The sequence below is a fragment of the Rattus norvegicus genome, chromosome 19, assembly GCF_036323735.1.
Source record: "Rattus norvegicus strain BN/NHsdMcwi chromosome 19, GRCr8, whole genome shotgun sequence".
Taxonomy (NCBI): domain Eukaryota; kingdom Metazoa; phylum Chordata; class Mammalia; order Rodentia; family Muridae; genus Rattus; species Rattus norvegicus.
Window position 1 is genome coordinate 36,090,584 of NC_086037.1, and position 16,945 is coordinate 36,107,528.

Consider the following 16,945-nt stretch of genomic DNA (forward strand, 5'->3'; position numbering starts at 1 on the left):
AAGTTAATTAAAATCAATCCCGACTCTGTTCTCAGACGGCCCGGCTTCAGCTACGACTCCGCCGACAGTGTGTTTGGATAACAGCATGTGCAACGAAGGTGGTTATTCAGAGACACTGGTAATTATATTAATTTAGGAGTCATTATCTAAGCCAAGCAATTAATTACAAGGTGCACAGCCTTCAGATAGCTGGAAGAAACAGGTAGAAATGTCACCTCTTTTTATTCAGGTATAATCTCCCGGAACATTCTAACCCAAACCCTGCCGGTTCCTGTTTCAGTTAGGTTTCTATCCCTGTGATAAACATCCTGACCAGAAGCAACTCTGGGAGAAAAGCATTTGTTTTGCAGGTTGCAATCCATCATCAGAGAAGTCAGAACATCATCTACAGGCAGGAACCTGGAGCAGGAACTGTTGCAGAGACCATGAAGGCATGCTGCTTACTAACTTGCTCCGGTCGGCTTGCTTAGCCTGATTTCTCACACATCCCAGGACCATCTGTCTAGAAGTGGCGCTGCCCACATGGACCACTAATGAAGAAATGCCCTGCAGATTTGCCTACCAGCCAGTCTGTTGTGGGAATTTTCTCAGATGACTCTGGTTATTTCAAGAACAAACCAGCACACCCACTGATGTTTGAATGGCTATCATCCATGACAAACCTGGAGACTTGGAAGGTCCTCCCAAGCCCTAAAGCAGAGATTAGAAGGCTGTTTTTACAATGTTCACTTAAGAGAGTTTTGCTGGACTCCGACTTTTTGCCAGCTGATCATTTGGGTTTTGTTCTGTTTTGTTTTGTTTTGTTTTTTTGACACAGGATTTCTCTGTGTAGCCCTGGCTATCCTGGAACTAGTGCTATAGATGAGGCTGTTCTCTAACTCAGAGATTCGCCTGCCTCGGCTCCTGAGCGCAGGGATTTTAAAGAGTGCACACCACCACTGTTTAGAATGAGAACAGGTCATTTGTAAGGAATACTTGCAATATATTTCATGGAATCAAAACGTTTAGTTAATTTTTATCCAACCTCCCCTTTCAGTAACTATTCTGAAACAAAAATGCTTGCCTTCTCCATTTTCCACCACAGGCACACACCGAGAAATTAATGTACATCTCCTGTAAGTACAAAGACAATATGGGGGCACATGCATACGTAAACAGATTTTAAAATGAGAAAGCAACCGACACGGGGTTCACAGCATACCAGGTCTTGGGAGGAAGAATCAGGAGCGTTGGAGTTTGAGGCCAGCCAGTGCTATGTTGAGAAAAACCTCTAAAAAGTAAGCAAACAAACAAAGAAAAAACAACCACAAAGTCAGTTGAAGACATACTCTGATTTTAAAAAATTCAATACAAAGTGACAGAAGTCTATCTGAGGAGGGGCTTGGGTGTCTCCTTTATCCCACCTGCAGAGTCCTGTCCCAGGCTTTGGGGCTCAACTTGGCTGGCCTTTTTTTCTGGCTAGTTTCAAGGATATCTGATTGGGTGCAGAGCTCTAGGCTCTATTACCCTGAGAGTGCTTTAGGGAAGCTGAAGACCTGTTACCTGGTTCATAATGACCAGCATGCTAAGATTTATGTAGGCCTCTGGCTGGGCTCTGGTTTCAGAGGGGCCCGTAGGATACGTTTGCAGCATGACTGTGGGGAATGTGTCCCACAGGACAGTGAGGACTGGCCAGCCCTCACTGCCCCTGTCTCTTTTAGGTGCTCTTTTGGAGCCAGTTAGACATCCCAGAGACGCTCTGGTTTGAACTACATTGCTGCAGTCAATCTGACCACGGGTACAGAAGAGCTAGGCTTCAGGTACAGCTGCTTCCTCTTCCTGCTCTGTGCATCCAGATAACCTATGTGCATCTACTGAAGCCGGAGTTCTACTGTCCTAGGACCAGACCTCCCTCTGAAATATGCTTCAATGTTTCATGCTATGCCATGGAAGTTATTCAATGGTGGTATTATATAAAGATACCTCTTCCTTTTTACCAGGATAGCATTCTAACTGCTTGTTATTTTGAGACAAGGTCTAGTAGTCCATACTGGCTTTGAACTCAAGATCCTCTTGCTTTGGTTTTCAGATCGTCTCAGATTATCGATGTGTACCACGACCCTCAACTTAATAGTATCCCAACTATGCTATAGCCACATCATTTCATAAAGATCTCCTTCAGTGGACATACAAGCAGGTCACAAGGCTTGGTCCCCAGAAGTGAAGTGTCTAGGTGCTATGAAAATTGAATTATTCCTCTGTCAAACTTTAGACATTGAAGTCCTAACTCCCAGCCTGCCAGGATATGGACTTCTTTGGAAAGACAGACGTTGTAAACATGATTAGTTAAGATGAAGTTGCTATGGTGGGGTTTACTCTGGTTTTATCAGGTTTTCTTGGTGTCTTTTACAAAAATGGGAAAGAATTTGCACTCAGAGTTGTTCGCAGAGAGAATGCTCCACGAAGATAAGAGCTTGCAGGTGCTGAGGTGACATACCAAGATGCCTGAGAAGCTAGGGAGAGGTGGATGTGACTCCTCTGCTCTTCGTGGGAACTATACTTCAAGCACATCATCCAGGGCTCAGAGGCAATAAATGCTAATTTTTTAAAACCTTCCACTGTCTTGCTGTCAGAGCAGATCTAACATGGCATCTGCAGCTAGGCTGGTGTGGAGTACTGCCTGTCTCCCTGATGGCACTGATGGCTTCACAGTCCATCAGATCCCCACACTTTGCCCTCCGGCCAGCAGTGCAAGGAACCTTAGGCTAAGGATGGAGCTCAATGTTGGAGCACTTGTCTAGTTACTGGGTCATTCTCAACATAGAAAAGAAGGAAAAACCACTAGGTTGTCACCTTCTTGGTCCCAGGTAGTCCTGCACCAAGTCTGCCCTCATTTTCCTTCCACCCCTTTGAGCGTCTTAGCAATAGAATCCAGCCTGTTACAGTAAGCACGGTGAACCACCATATAGAGTGTTTGCATTACAGGAACCAAAGAAGGTGGGCAGACGGTGGTTAGAAGGCTCAGAGAATGGGGAACTTATTCCTACTTGGCATAACCTGTAGTAAAGTGGACCCATTGGACACCAGAACCCTCTCTCCTGGTCACTTAGAGGCTCAGTGACCCAGAGCCCTGGGTGGAGTCAAAGTTTATGGGGACCACAATTTTCCTCACCCCTCTGAAATCCACTTTCCTGTCAAGAATGGCTGGCTAATAGCCAGCCTGCTAGACCTTTTTTGAGAGCACACTGTGGTCAGGACTCTGTTAATCTCAACTCAATAAGCAAATGTGAATGGCCCTCTCCACCATGACCCCAGATACCTATTTGCCTAGCATGACTTTTTAAAAAAAAATGAAGAGGAACGACAACAAAGTAAGTTTTATTTAAAGGATAATGACCACCATAACAGGTTTAGTGCAGAATGTCCGGAAGTATGGGCACGTCTGTGATGTGTTTTGAGAGAATGGCAGAGGGATGACCAACACCAGAGTCATGTATAGTGTATTGGAATTGAGAGATGTTATGCATACACTGTTTTGGTCAACTCTAATCCATGAGCCATGAAGCAGTTAGGGTTGGGAGGTTAAACTTAGCCCCAAAGGAAACTTGTCCCCATGTGGATATCCAAGGCTATAGAAACATCAGTGGAAGCTGGTGTGTATGGCAATGATATCTAAGTCAAGGTGGCAGTTGAAGGTTGGAGAACATGGCATTGACTTTACCATTTGCAGTTGGCTTGCTCTTCTGATGAACCATTGGGAAGAGAAACAGTGTAAATCAAGGCCATCTGGTAGCATGTGATCAAGGCTAACACCAATTGCCTTCAGCAATGCAGAGATCCATGGTCTTTGTCATCTGGTCTTTCCCCCCCCCTACTCCTGTCACCTCCGCTTTCTTCTGTGTCATCACACTTGGGCAGGCTCTTCCTTCTATGGTGGAAAGAAGTTTCCTACAGTCTTATTTATATTTTCCTCTGGGTTATCTCAATGGAAACCGTAATTTATTTTCTCAAAATAACTCAATATATAACTGGCAATAACATTTTATTGAGTCAACCTAGATCATGTACCCAGTTCTGAATCAATCACTATGACCCCAAAGATGGAATTATTCTTCATGACTAGGACTGAAACACATAGCTTGCCAGATTGAGAGAGATTGGGCTGCTCAGTGTAATCATATGAGCTAAGAGTTGGGGAGCATTTCACGCTCGGAGGCTCATTAATAATGGTTCCTCTTTTCTCTGCTTGAGAACAGTTGGGAGAGAGAAGGAGAGAGAAAAGGGGAGGGGAAGGGGAAGGGAGGGAGAGGGAGAGGGAGAGGGAGAGGGAGAGGGAGAGGGAGAGGGAGAGGGAGAGGGAGAGGGAAGTGCCCAGGGTTAGGCAACTGGAATGAACCTAATGATAACCATAAACTAGGTTTGGATCAGGTAGCTTCATTATTCAGTAACAAATATCCAAATATCCAAACTTCAAAAGCTAGCTAGGTGTGGTGTCGCACATCTTTAGAGTATAATGCCAGCCCTCAGGACCCAAAGGAGCAAAAGTCTAAGGTTTAAGGACAGGTGGGCTAGCAAGCTGAGCAGATGTTAGCCAGCTCCTGTTCCAAGAACTCTGTACTGGATCAGGCACTCCATGATAATCTGTCTCCTGAAAACAGAAAAGCCGTCATGGAGGCTTCTATCCTTGGAGGAACCAAGGGCTGCATCCTCTGGCCTAGCACCAGAGGGGCGATTCCCCAGCAAATCAAAGTAATTCCACAAGGGAAAGCAACAGGCTCAGAGCTGTGAAAGTGAGAGCACTATGCTGTAAGCATAAGAATATAATGTCTTCCCTGTTCTTCTCTGGGACTACAAGTCATTCGTCTGCAGTGACGTCAAGGTACACACTTATTGGAAAAAAACAGATATATAATAAACACATATATACATGATATATGCATAGACATACACTATATACTACATACTATATATGTATTATATAGATCTAATATATAACTATGTATTTATATTTTTGTATATTTATATTATATATAAACATATGATTGATTATAAGTAACAATATAATATATTAATATGATATGCAATATATGATATATAATATAGAATGTGTGTGTATATATACATATATACACTATATATATACACCCACACACATAAATAATTATATATACAACTACATATTCTAATCAAAATTGGAAACAGTCAAGGTTCATGACCATTTATAAGATCCTTTGTAGGAGGTGGGAGTCAAGAAGCAAAATAGTGTCAGTCACCAGTTTCATACCAAAAGTCACAGTAGCTTTATACAGACCTGGACAATGGCTTGGAAAAGACCGGACATGGCTCAGTCCAGCTTCCACCAGAAGGAGCGTTGGACAAGGGGATCATCCTCCTCAACGTCTGTCCCCTCCAGTGCTCACTGCCACCCTGGTCATTGACCTCAAAGCAAGACAGAAAGGAACTCCTAGTTGCAACGGCAGTTTCATCAATTACCACACGTCAGGCTCGATTCTAAAAGCTTCAGATATGCGAGATTTTTCTAACCTAGAGAATTCTGCTGAGTAGGTACTTCTCAGTACCTGCTGGCGTTTGAACACGGATTGGCCCTAGAAGGCTTGTGTGCCAAAGGCTTGGTCCCCAGCTGGTGGTAACTTTGGTCTCCAACTGAGGTGCAATTTGGGGAGGTTGAGGAAATGTTAAGTAGGGCCCAGAGGAAGGGGGGTCACAGGGACTCTTGTAGGGGTATTTTGTCTGGGCTCCATCTGTTCTCTCTTTCTGCACGCTGTCTGTTATCAGATGGCAAAGATCCTCCATCATGATGCTCGCCAAGGGCAGGGCCATACCGCAACAGACTTGGAAGCTGGAAGGGAAAACGAATTCTCCTTCCCTTCAGTAGTCCTGCCAGGTGGTTTTGGTCACAGCAATGTACAAGTAGTGAATGCATTCTTAGCCTGCTGCCAGCTTGGAGATGGGTAAACCAAGGTGCAGGTGCTTAAGAAGGTTGCCCAAGGTCTGGAAGATGACAGAGAGCATTGCAGCTCCAGTCACAGGTGAGGCTGCCATTGGAGGTGGCAGAGCTCAGTGAATAGCTTGAAGGAGAAGCTGTCAGATGCAGGGGTGGTGACCTCAGTGGCTTTGCTGGGCCTTCACTCCTTTGCAGGGGAGTGGTTTCTAATTAGGTCCGCCTTGAGAGTCAGGAATGGGAACATGGCCTGGGGTGGAGTCTAGGAACCTGAGAGAAAATGCAGAAGGCATTAGTCCTAGAGTCTCATTTGGCCTCCAACCTGGTCCAAGAAAGAGGCTCCTAAATGTGACACAGTTATGCTTAGACCTGGGCACTTCTAAGGCCTTTGTTTACAAGTGAACCCCAATCTGGCTGTCTCATGCCAGGCGATGAGATGAGGGAGACTAGGGAAAGGGATCCTACCTAGGCCATGAACATGTAAGCAAGCGTGGCACTCTGAATGGTCTTAGCTGGCAGTCATCAACCTACCACTCATCTTTGCATTGCCTGACTTTGCTACTGGCCAAATATATCCCTGGGTTTTCTTAGGAGATTTAAGATTAAACTGGAAGTATTTTTCTATTGCAGCCTGTGCTTTCTAGAGAGAGGGACAAATATTCTTTGCCAAGGCCTCCCATCTCCCCAAAGACAGAGGGATATAGATGTTCCCTCTGGCTAGGAGACAGAGTGAGAAGAAATCATTTTTTAGCACCTGTCCAAATTGTGGTAGACTGTATTAGATGATTTAACTTTGTAGTTTAGCTTACGTTTGATTTTGCTCGAAGATTTATAGTAAAGCTGTAAAGATGAGTCATAGTGGTTCCTTTGCCCAAATAAGGGTAGAAATGACTACACTTGCGGTTCTGCCTTCCCTCCTGGGTCAGTGGCAGACATGGCTAATCAATTAATGATGCTGTTTCCCACTGACCCTAGACATGGCCTCAGAAGCTTCACCGTAGCCCTGCAGGCTATCGGAGCTAGTGCATCAGATGAAAAGCATTCCCTCTTCCTGCCAAATCACGGGGACAACCTGGAAAGAAGAAGAAGAAACAGCAAAGGAGGCAGACAACATTAGGTCCTTGGGAAAAAAAAAACCACAGACACAGAGAGTTATGGGCTCTGCCAAGTAGATGGTTCTGGGAGACAAGGGAAAGCAAACAAGCTTGGGGGATGGAAATGCTGCGAATGGGCTGTGACTCTGGCAACCAAAATGAAAATGTTAATAGGACTCTTACCATGAGGACAGTGACTCTTTAATTCTGGAAACAAGCTGGGCAGAGAGCTCTGCTAAGGGGCCGGAGACAGCCAGAGATGTTGGGAAGATAAACAGGGCTGTCTAACCTCAGCTCAGTAACTCAGGAAACAGAGCCATTCATGGGACCCTTCCTTTCTGCTAACACAAGTGGTAGTTAACATTTGAGAGGCCAAGGTGTGTCAGCACTGTGCAGTGTTTCTTCATGTACTCATATAGTACCAGGGGTTTTTATTATCCTATTTTATACATGCCACAATGGAGGTTCAGGCATGCTAAATAATTTATCAAGATCAAGCAGAATACAATGTGATCAGTATTTGGCCTCAAACAGTAGCCTAATGCTTCTCAAAGTCAACTGTGTGTCTATGGTAGAACCTTATAAACAGGAGATAGAAGCTGGCCCAAGTTCTTCCTTGTCTGAGGAATTTCTATTTTTATACATTTATTGTTTGCTTATCATTCATTCATTCATTCATTGCAATTACATATCCAGCAAATCTTTTTTTCTAAGATTTATTCATTTATTATCTATAAGTACACTGTCGCTGTCTTCAGACACACCAGAAGAGGGTATCAGATCTCTTTACAGGTGGTTGTAAGCCACCATGTGGTTGCTGGGAATTGAACTCAGGACCTCTGGAAGAGCAGTCAGTGCTCTTAACCGCTGAGCCATCTCTCTAGCCCTCCAGCAAATCTTTATTGCAACTCGCTGTGTGAAAGCACTTGGTAGGCATTACAGGTAGCATATGAACAATACAGAACTCTGAACTCACGAGGTCTTCTTGGCTATTACAGCTGTGTATGAAAGTCTTAAAAGACTCCTGTATTGAAGGCAGATGTAGCCCTGTTTAGTTGAGATTGTGCCTTGAGAAATTGTTAGAGAATTAACCTCATCGACTGATTAATCCACTGATGAGCTCATAGTTGAATGGATTATTTGGATGTTGCGTTTAGTTACAGGAAATAGGTCAGTGGTGGGGTCTTGCTCTTCTCCCTCTGTTTGCTTCCTGCCTGGCACGGAGAAGCAGCCTCCTCCACCGCATACTTCCACCATCATGAGGTAATTCCTTACCTCTGAAACTTTTAATTCTAAACAACCCTTATCTTTTGCAGGTTTCTTTTCTCAGGTGTATTGTTGTGGCAAGACACTAATTCCCTCACTATAGAGGAAGGACATGACAACTGGGATAACTGGGGAGGTGGGATTGGGATTGAGAAAAAGAGTAAAACCAGAGGTGAATGGGGCCCAGCCTGCCCAGCCAGGATCTCAGTAGTCAGCGCAGTCTATTTTAAGCCTGCCTCTTTCCTTGATGGGGTCCACAGTAGCCCATTTGGGTTAATGATGGAAACCAACTTGCTTTGCTGGTCAGAAGGGCTCCTGTGCCCAGATAGTTCTTATCTGCGTCCAGGCGAAGGGCCACTTGCAAGTGAGAAGGGTTGGCAGATGTTATAGTGTGAGCAGGTGACAGGCTTCTGCCAGCAATTCTAGCATGTAGGGGGCAGAGCACCAGATGTCCATGAGGTGATGTGGACCCAGCATTCAGCAGTCTTTTGGAAGGTCTTATAAGGAAGCCCTTGGCAACTGCACACAGTCTAGGCCTGGGAGACAGGCCAGAAGTGGGACCAAGGAAACCCCATTCCTGCCCCAGTACAATAGTTGTTTGGGTTTATTTCAGACACTATTTTAAGGATCTGATTCAAAAGCTTCAGACCATTTTCAAGTTCATTACAAGTTCAAATGGGCTCAGTGGGTATTAAGGGTCTTCTGCTGATGTTGGGAAAAATGGAAAATTACCTTGGCTTGGTTCATAAATCTAAGGAGAGATGGGGGAGGGTGGGGGGAGAGATACTGACTTGGCTTGAGTGCAGTTTGGGCTTTTGCAGGTGAGCAAGTGGTTTTACTTCACTGATTCATAGGTTCAAAGCCCCTGGGACAGTGTTAATGAGCAACATCAGTCCAGTTGTCCTCCAGACTGGGAGGCTACAACAGCTCAATTGCCTGGATTCCCAGACTGAGGAGCATTTTGCAGAAGGTGAGGAAAGTTCCCAGGGAAGAGAAAAGCAAGCCCACCCCCCAGAGAACTCTCCCTGGTGAATGAGTAAGTCCTGGGTCCCAGGAGCCTGGAGGATAAATCAAGCATGCTTACAAATGTCTCTTAGTAGAAGGTCAGTGGAGACAGTTACAAAATGGTGCCCATAAATGCAAAAGGTGAAAACCAGGGGCCTGGCAACCCCAGAGGCTAACTTGGACAGATGACAAAAGAGAGTTGTATGCTGACCTTCTGGTCCATTGACAACTGATCATGTTAGCAGGTGACTGACGACACCTTCCAGAGTGGTCCTTCAGAAAGGAGGATGAGCTGCAACCATTCCTGGGCAGGGACAATGGACTTAAATTAAGTCCACCTTTCTCTCCCTGTTTATTAACTCTGGCTGTTCACTCTCTCCCCTCCTAAGGACTCCCTGCTGATCCGAGGGTGTGTGTGTGTGTGTGTGTGTGTGTGTGTGTGTGTGTGTGTGTGTGTGTGTGTGTGTGTGTATGTGTGCATGTGCATGCACGTGTAGCCTGAATACTCTAGAGGAATTTATTAAATAAGAAGGAGAACAAGAAGTAGCTTTGTTTGGAAATGCAGAGTAACTTCTGGTTCACCTGATACCACACAGGTTGGACCTTGCATAAAAGTAGCTTCCAGCCTTCTTCGTGGGTTGACAACTCCAGAGGGAATCTTTACCATAAGCCCAGGGAAGTCTCCCTGGCTGAACTGCCACTGTGTCACTGCTCTCTAAGGCAGACTGTGATGCCAGCCTTCTGAAGGATTGTTCGTGCCCTTCTTGGGCCCTATAGTATGACACTGAGGCACATCTGATGACAGAAATGTGCTGCCCTTCCTGCCTGAAGTTCCCTCACCCTATTCCCTCATTCTTAGTGCAGAGGATGACCTTTGACGTACCTGCCTCTGTCTTGCTAATGTAATTTCCAAGGGTGTTTGCTTTCTTGTCTGGAATCTGTGTCCCCAGTGAGGACTTAAGTACCCAGAACCAGAAAGAAAGTGGGAATCACTTCTGTGGCTTCTTTGTTGTTTCATCTCAAAGACAGAGCTGGGCTGCATCCCTTAAAATGCTCAAAATGTGATTAAAGGAAACAAACAGATAAATAAAGAACCCAGAGATGGGTGAGGAGAGAGAGTGACCATTAATGCTTTAGGCAGGCAGAGGAAAAATAATCTGGGGGGGGGGTCCAAGCTGTTACAATCACCTGGTTTTGAACCCCCAGTGAGATGGGGCCCAGAGGAGTGGTTGGGAACTTAGGGACCAGATAGCAGGATATCTTACAAACTGCTAGAGGCATAGACAAGCAAAAGAGGAAGAATGGGGTGCAGAGGAAGGGAAAATGGGGGCTGTATAAGACTGAAGAGTAAGGGACAAAACCACTGTGCTATGACAATCTACTCCTGTGTCATGAGTCAACCTTTCAGAACCTTGGTCTTCTTGTCTGTCCAATGGGATAAGAGCTCTGCCTCAGGCCGTGATGAGAGTTAGAGAGACAGTCTAGGGTGCAGCTTGAATAAAGCCTAGGTTTTCCTTTCAGATGCTATAACTCTAAGTCACCTACCTCAGGAGCTTTCCATGTCCCCAGGGTAAACATGTCTTCATCCTGCACAAATCTTTCCTTGGAAAGTGACTTAAATAAGAAGGAGAACAAGAAATGGCTTTGTTTGGAAATGCAGGGTGACTTCTGGTTCATCGGATACCACACAGGTTGGACTTGGAATCAAAGTAGCTTCCAGCCTTCTTCATAGGTTGACAACTCCAGAGGGAATCTTTACCATAAGCCCAGGGAAGTCTCCCTGACTGGACTGCCACTGTGTCATTGATCTCTAAGGCAGACTGTGATGCCAGCCTTCAGAGAAACAGCACGTGAGAAATCATCATCCTTTGCCTTTCATGTCATGGACATCAACAACCTTCTACACTCAGGAGAAGCCAATGCCACCGGTTGGAGGATGATGAAGAAGTCTGTTTTCATTGAATAGAAAGCCTTGGAGAGAAGCTGGCGGGTGACTCTGGCAACCTGCCTGGGACTGGCAAATGGCAACAAGTCCACGATGCCACAGCTGAAGACTTCATAGCTGTCTGGAGAAACTTTCATCTTCTCTCTAGCAGCTGATCTGGGAGCTGCTTCTGCCTGGGACCGGTGTGGGGAGGGAAGGGGGAGTGAGGGTGGGAGTGGAGGGTGGGGTCGGTCAGATGTTCATGCTTTTCCTACTAGTGGTGTGAACTGAAGCAAGGCCTTAAGTTTTCAAGAAAATAAAAAAAAAAAACATTGAGCATCTATAAAATCTCACTAAAAAGATATGCCACTCCTAAGCTGGGTATTTAGAAATATTTTCCAAAGTCATAGATGACTTCAATTTTTCTAGCACCTCCCTCCTTGAAGGAACAGATGGCCCCTCATCTGGTTGGAAGGTCTTAGTCTTAAGACAGAAAGATGTTGTTGACCTACTTCGGGTGAAGGTATACATCAGGGATGAATTCGGAGCAGGGGAAACTGAGGTAAGAAACACATTGACCAACTATGTCAGAAAACAGATTAGAAAGGGTATGAGTAGCCAAGGATAGAAACTACGGACACCTGGGTCCTATGGGGTCTGGGACTGGATGGTTGGTACATAAGAATGCATCTGTGCCTCTCAGAATATAACTTGTTACCCCTCTACTCCTCCAAGAACACCTATCCTATGTTCTGATTGATGGGAACTCTGCTGTTTTCTTCTGACATGAGACCTCTTTGACCTTCCAGAATATCAGCTACGTGGTAGCTTTTTAATTGAAGTCCCACACTTCAACAACCAAGACACTGAATAAAGACTTGGGATCTGGTGCTCCGTCACTCTGCCACTTCCAGTCCATGTGATCTTGGATACTCTCTGCCTTAGCTTCCTCCTCTATAAAACCAGAACAGTGATGGCTTCCTGTCATAAAGACAGTATGAGGGACTTATGACTGAATTCCTGAGAAACACTCAGGAGAGTACCTGGCAACGGAATGCCGGAAAAACACCAACTACTATAAAACCCATAAGGAATGCAAACTCCTACAGGCCAGATGGGTTGCAGAAGCCTTTGATCCAGGCACTGAATATTGCAAGGGGGATATGGGGGCCAGTGTCATACCAGAGAATACACAGTTGGCCAATTTATTCAAGTGTGATTTAAAGAGAAAAGTCACTATGCAAGTGAATACATCCAAGGACCTGTCGACCACCTTCGAGAGAAAGCGAGGCAGTTTGGCTCAGTGAAGACTCTAAATGTGCATTTGCAACAGATTTACCCTCTCCCAATTGGGTGTGGCCAGATTTTGGGGAAAGAAAAAATGGGATACGAAATAGTGCTGATAAGGCTAGGGAAAGGACTGTGGCTAAAGGCAGTCTTTTGAGGAAGGAGTGGGAACAGGCAGCCTATACTTGTATACCTTTTTGCTGTGTTCTCAGCAAAGATGTAGGGGAGCCCTGAGCCAGCCAGTCAGCCTCATCACATTCCCCATAAACACATGCACTTGTGTGCTTACCTGTCTGTCTATCTATCTATCTGTCTGTCTGTCTATCTACCTATTGATCTAACATCTACCTATCATCTATCATCTATCTATGTTTCTCTATCATCTACCTACCATATGTCTACCATAGATCTATCGTCTATCTATAATCAATCTATCTATCTATCTATCTATCTACCATATGTCTACCATAGATCTATTGTCTATCTATAATCAATCCATCTATCTATCTATCTATCTATCTATCTATCTATCTATCTATCTACCATATGTCTACCATAGATCTATTGTCTATCTATAATCAATCCATCTATCTATCTATCTATCTATCTATCTATCTATCTATCTATCTACCATATGTCTACCATAGATCTATCGTCTATCTATAATCAATCCATCTATCTATCTATCTATCTATCTATCTATCTACCATATGTCTACCATAGATCTATCGTCTATCTATAATCAATCTATCGATCTACCTATCTATCTATCTATCTATCTATCTATCTTCATTATCATCATCATCTTCTTCAACATCATCATTATCATCTATTGTCTGTCTATTATCTATCTCTGCTTCTGTAAATATCAGAAAGGGACCTAAATCAAAGTAGAATATTTTTTTAGCTTTCATAAACTCCTTGAATCCTAGTGAAGGAAAAGACCACAGAAGTTACCTATGTTTTCTTCTTCCTTATTCAAGATGCTTTCCCAAATTCCACAGCATCCCAGACAAATCTCCACTACATGAGCATGTCCATTCTTGCTACCACCAGTGCAGAAGCAGCCAGGGACATTCTTGACACCTGCCAACCTAAACCAGCCCACTGTTGCCAATGTCCATTCTAGGGAGAGCATCCTTTCTGAAGAACACTGCTGGAGAATGCTATATACTAAAAACAGACAAAACACCTCTAGAATGCAAATTCAAAGACAAAAGTCTCCCCTGGCTGTTCTACCCAATGCTTTTAACTCTATCATCAAGAATAAGGAAGAAGAGCTCTGATGCCAGTGGGCACTTAGAGGTCAGGGGAACCTGGATGTGACCCAGACAATTCTCTTGCAATGAGACTTTGTGAAAACTACTTGGCCTTTCTGTTTTCTGTCTATAAAATGGGAGTCATCACACTTCCTATCTGCCATTATCATGAGGAAGGAGCAATAAACACAGACAGCAGCTCTTCTGGCATTTGAGGCTAGACACCAACAGTAGGTTTTCTCATTTTCAGGTTAAACAGCACCAACTTCTTTAGCCATTTTTGGGTGGCATCGCATCCAGCACCTGCTGGTTATAGCAGATTTGTACTGCTGTTTTCCCATTCACCTACAATGCTTTCCTTCCTTTGAACAATGTACCATGCTTTGCTTGGAGTGAACTGCCTCCCACTGAACATGGTTTGATGGACTGTCAGTCAAAGTTCACTGATCGCCATTCACCAGACTCAGCTGATACCAGCAACGGTTGGGTCTCGATGGATTACACTGGAGATATGGCCCAACTTTCCCACCTCCCTCTGTTCCTTCACCCCACCTCTTCCCTTCCTTTCATTTTAGTTTCCATGGATGGGGTGAGGCATTAATAAATTCCATTTCTTTTTGCTAGAATGTGTCCTCATTGTTTGTCATTGAGAAGCACTAAAGAAATCCACTCCAGGTGAAAACTTGAGTTTATGGAAGGCTGCGAGTATCCCCATGGGTAAGGTCAAAGTGCTGCCTTGGGTCTTAAGAGTGAGAAAGCAGGCCAGACAGTGGTGGTGTGTACACTTTTAATAGGGAGGCAGAGGCGGGCAGATCTCTGAGTTCCAGGATTTCCAGGGCTACACAGAGAAACCCTGTTTTAAAAAACAGAAAAGCAAAGAAAAAAGAAGAAAGAAAGAAAGAAAGAAAGAAAGAAAGAAAGAAAGAAAGGAAGGAAGGAAGAAAGGAAGAAAGGAGATAGACAGACAGATAGGTAGAAGAAAGAAAAGAAAGAAGAAAAAGATAAAGCGTTATACATAGAGACTAAGCTGGGAGGAACTAGGAGGAAAATTCTATTCAAAGCCTCTGTGTGGCTGAGGAAGCCCCTGGAGCTGATGGGACGGTAGGAAAGGTCTCTCCCAATGAGCCAGCTGGGCTGTATACCCATCCATTTGACTCTGATAAATATAACACCATACCTAGATTTGAGGGAACATGGGAAGGTTTTTCTATCTGGCAGAACTCCCAGGCTTTGAGGGGAGAAAGGGAAAACAAATGCTAAAATTTGTTTCCTCAGAATGTTCTGGACTCTGTCCAGGCACACCCATAAAAGAAAGTTGGCACTCACCCTCCAAAAATGAGGCTATGTATTTCTTCAAAATGCATCCATAATTCCTAATTGAATGTCTCTTTCAAAAATTCATGACATGAAAGACTGAATTATTAAGTAAATAAAATCATAAATGAGGACCATAACAGAGCTAATGGCCTCACTAAACAGCTTTCTATTGTGCTGGAGCTCTCAAACAACTCCCTGAAGGTCCAGAGTAGCTGTATCCATGTGTAAACTTCTAGAATGCTCCCTTCCCCCGACAAAAAAGATGGGACCCTTTGACTTTCAAATCTTACTCTTTGTGGACTGGAATTTTCTTCCAATTAAGACAACTCAACAACACAACTTCATTTTTCATAAGACAATCAAACTTGGATATGACCTCTCCTCTTACCTGTGTCTCATTGGATTGTCACTCAAGGTCCGCTGACATCAGTTTCTGCATCCTTGACAGCCTCTGACAGCTCTGAGTCGATGCACCAATCAGACCCCCAAATCTGATTTTTACTGCTACCTAGTTTGATTAATGTTTTAGAAAGTTCAGCAGATTTCCTCTGCAAACTTTATATTCCAAACTGAACCTCACAAACTGGGGTTGTTAGGTGCTCTTAATTGCCTACTTTCCCCAACCATCATGCATTGAATGGATATCTAGAGAACCCAGCTCTGTGTCTAACACTCAGCAGGGTCAATGGCATCTTGTGGCATATGGTAGGTACCACCCATGACCCACTAGAGAGGAAGACTTAAGCAAAGAGGGTGCACAGATAAAACAGGAAAACAAATTTGAACTTGTAATGTGAAAGAAATAAAATGAGCCTAAAAAGTCATTTGTTAACATGTGGGCAGTGTGGGGACTTGAGTCCTCATAGCAAAAGATATTTCAGTTGAACTTTCCAGCAAACAGGAACTGGACTGGCAAGGAGTGAAAAATATGGGTAGAGTAAGTGTTCCCATCAGAGGAAATGCACAGAGAAAGCTCAGAGGAAGAAAAGACTTGACCCACTAGAGCACAGCCTGGAGGTGGCCAAGCTGAGATGGAAAGGAATAGGAGGGAACTTCTAAAGGACATGGAATGGTGATTCAGCCAAACTCTTGATGGCCATGGAATAGTGATTCAGCCAAGCTCTTGATGAACATAGAATGATGACTCAGCCAAGCTCTTGATGGACATGAAATGGGACTCAGCCAACTCTTGATAAACACGGAATGGTGATTCAGCCAAGCTCTTGATGAACATAGAATGATGACTCAGCCAAGCTCTTGATGGACATGGAATGGTGACTCAGCTGTATTTCTGAGGTGGTTATAGTCATGATCCTCTGAGAATGGAACCCCCAAGGCCCTTGAAGAATGGTTACTGGGAGACGTAGGTATACAGTGTAAACTGTTATGATCTGTGATCTGGAAGTCAAGGTCCCAGCTCATGCAGAAACCCTCAGAGGACTGTTGTAGGGGTATTGGAGGGATGAAGTAGGTAAAGTGGGACTAAAAGTGTTGCATAAAGGAAACACTCATTAATGGTGGTCCTAACTCTACCAGTGACACTTTTCTTGTGTTACAGTCTGTAAGCTAAAACAAAACAATTGGTTCCTTAGCCACAGGCCATACTCTGTCTGAGCCCTTTCTCACACTGAACCCAAATGCCTGGCTGCTTCACTGTGGTGGCTGGGCTGTTCCTTGATCCTGGCATTGACTCAATATCAGCTTGGTCCTAAAGACCTTCACTGTTAGAGTCATGTGTTTGATTTTACCCACATGCAGTTCCTTGCTTGTGGGTCAAAAGTCTTTTCAGGAATCTAGCAGAAGCAGAACACATTCATGGCCAAGCCCATGGCCAGCTTAGGCAGTTGGGCCT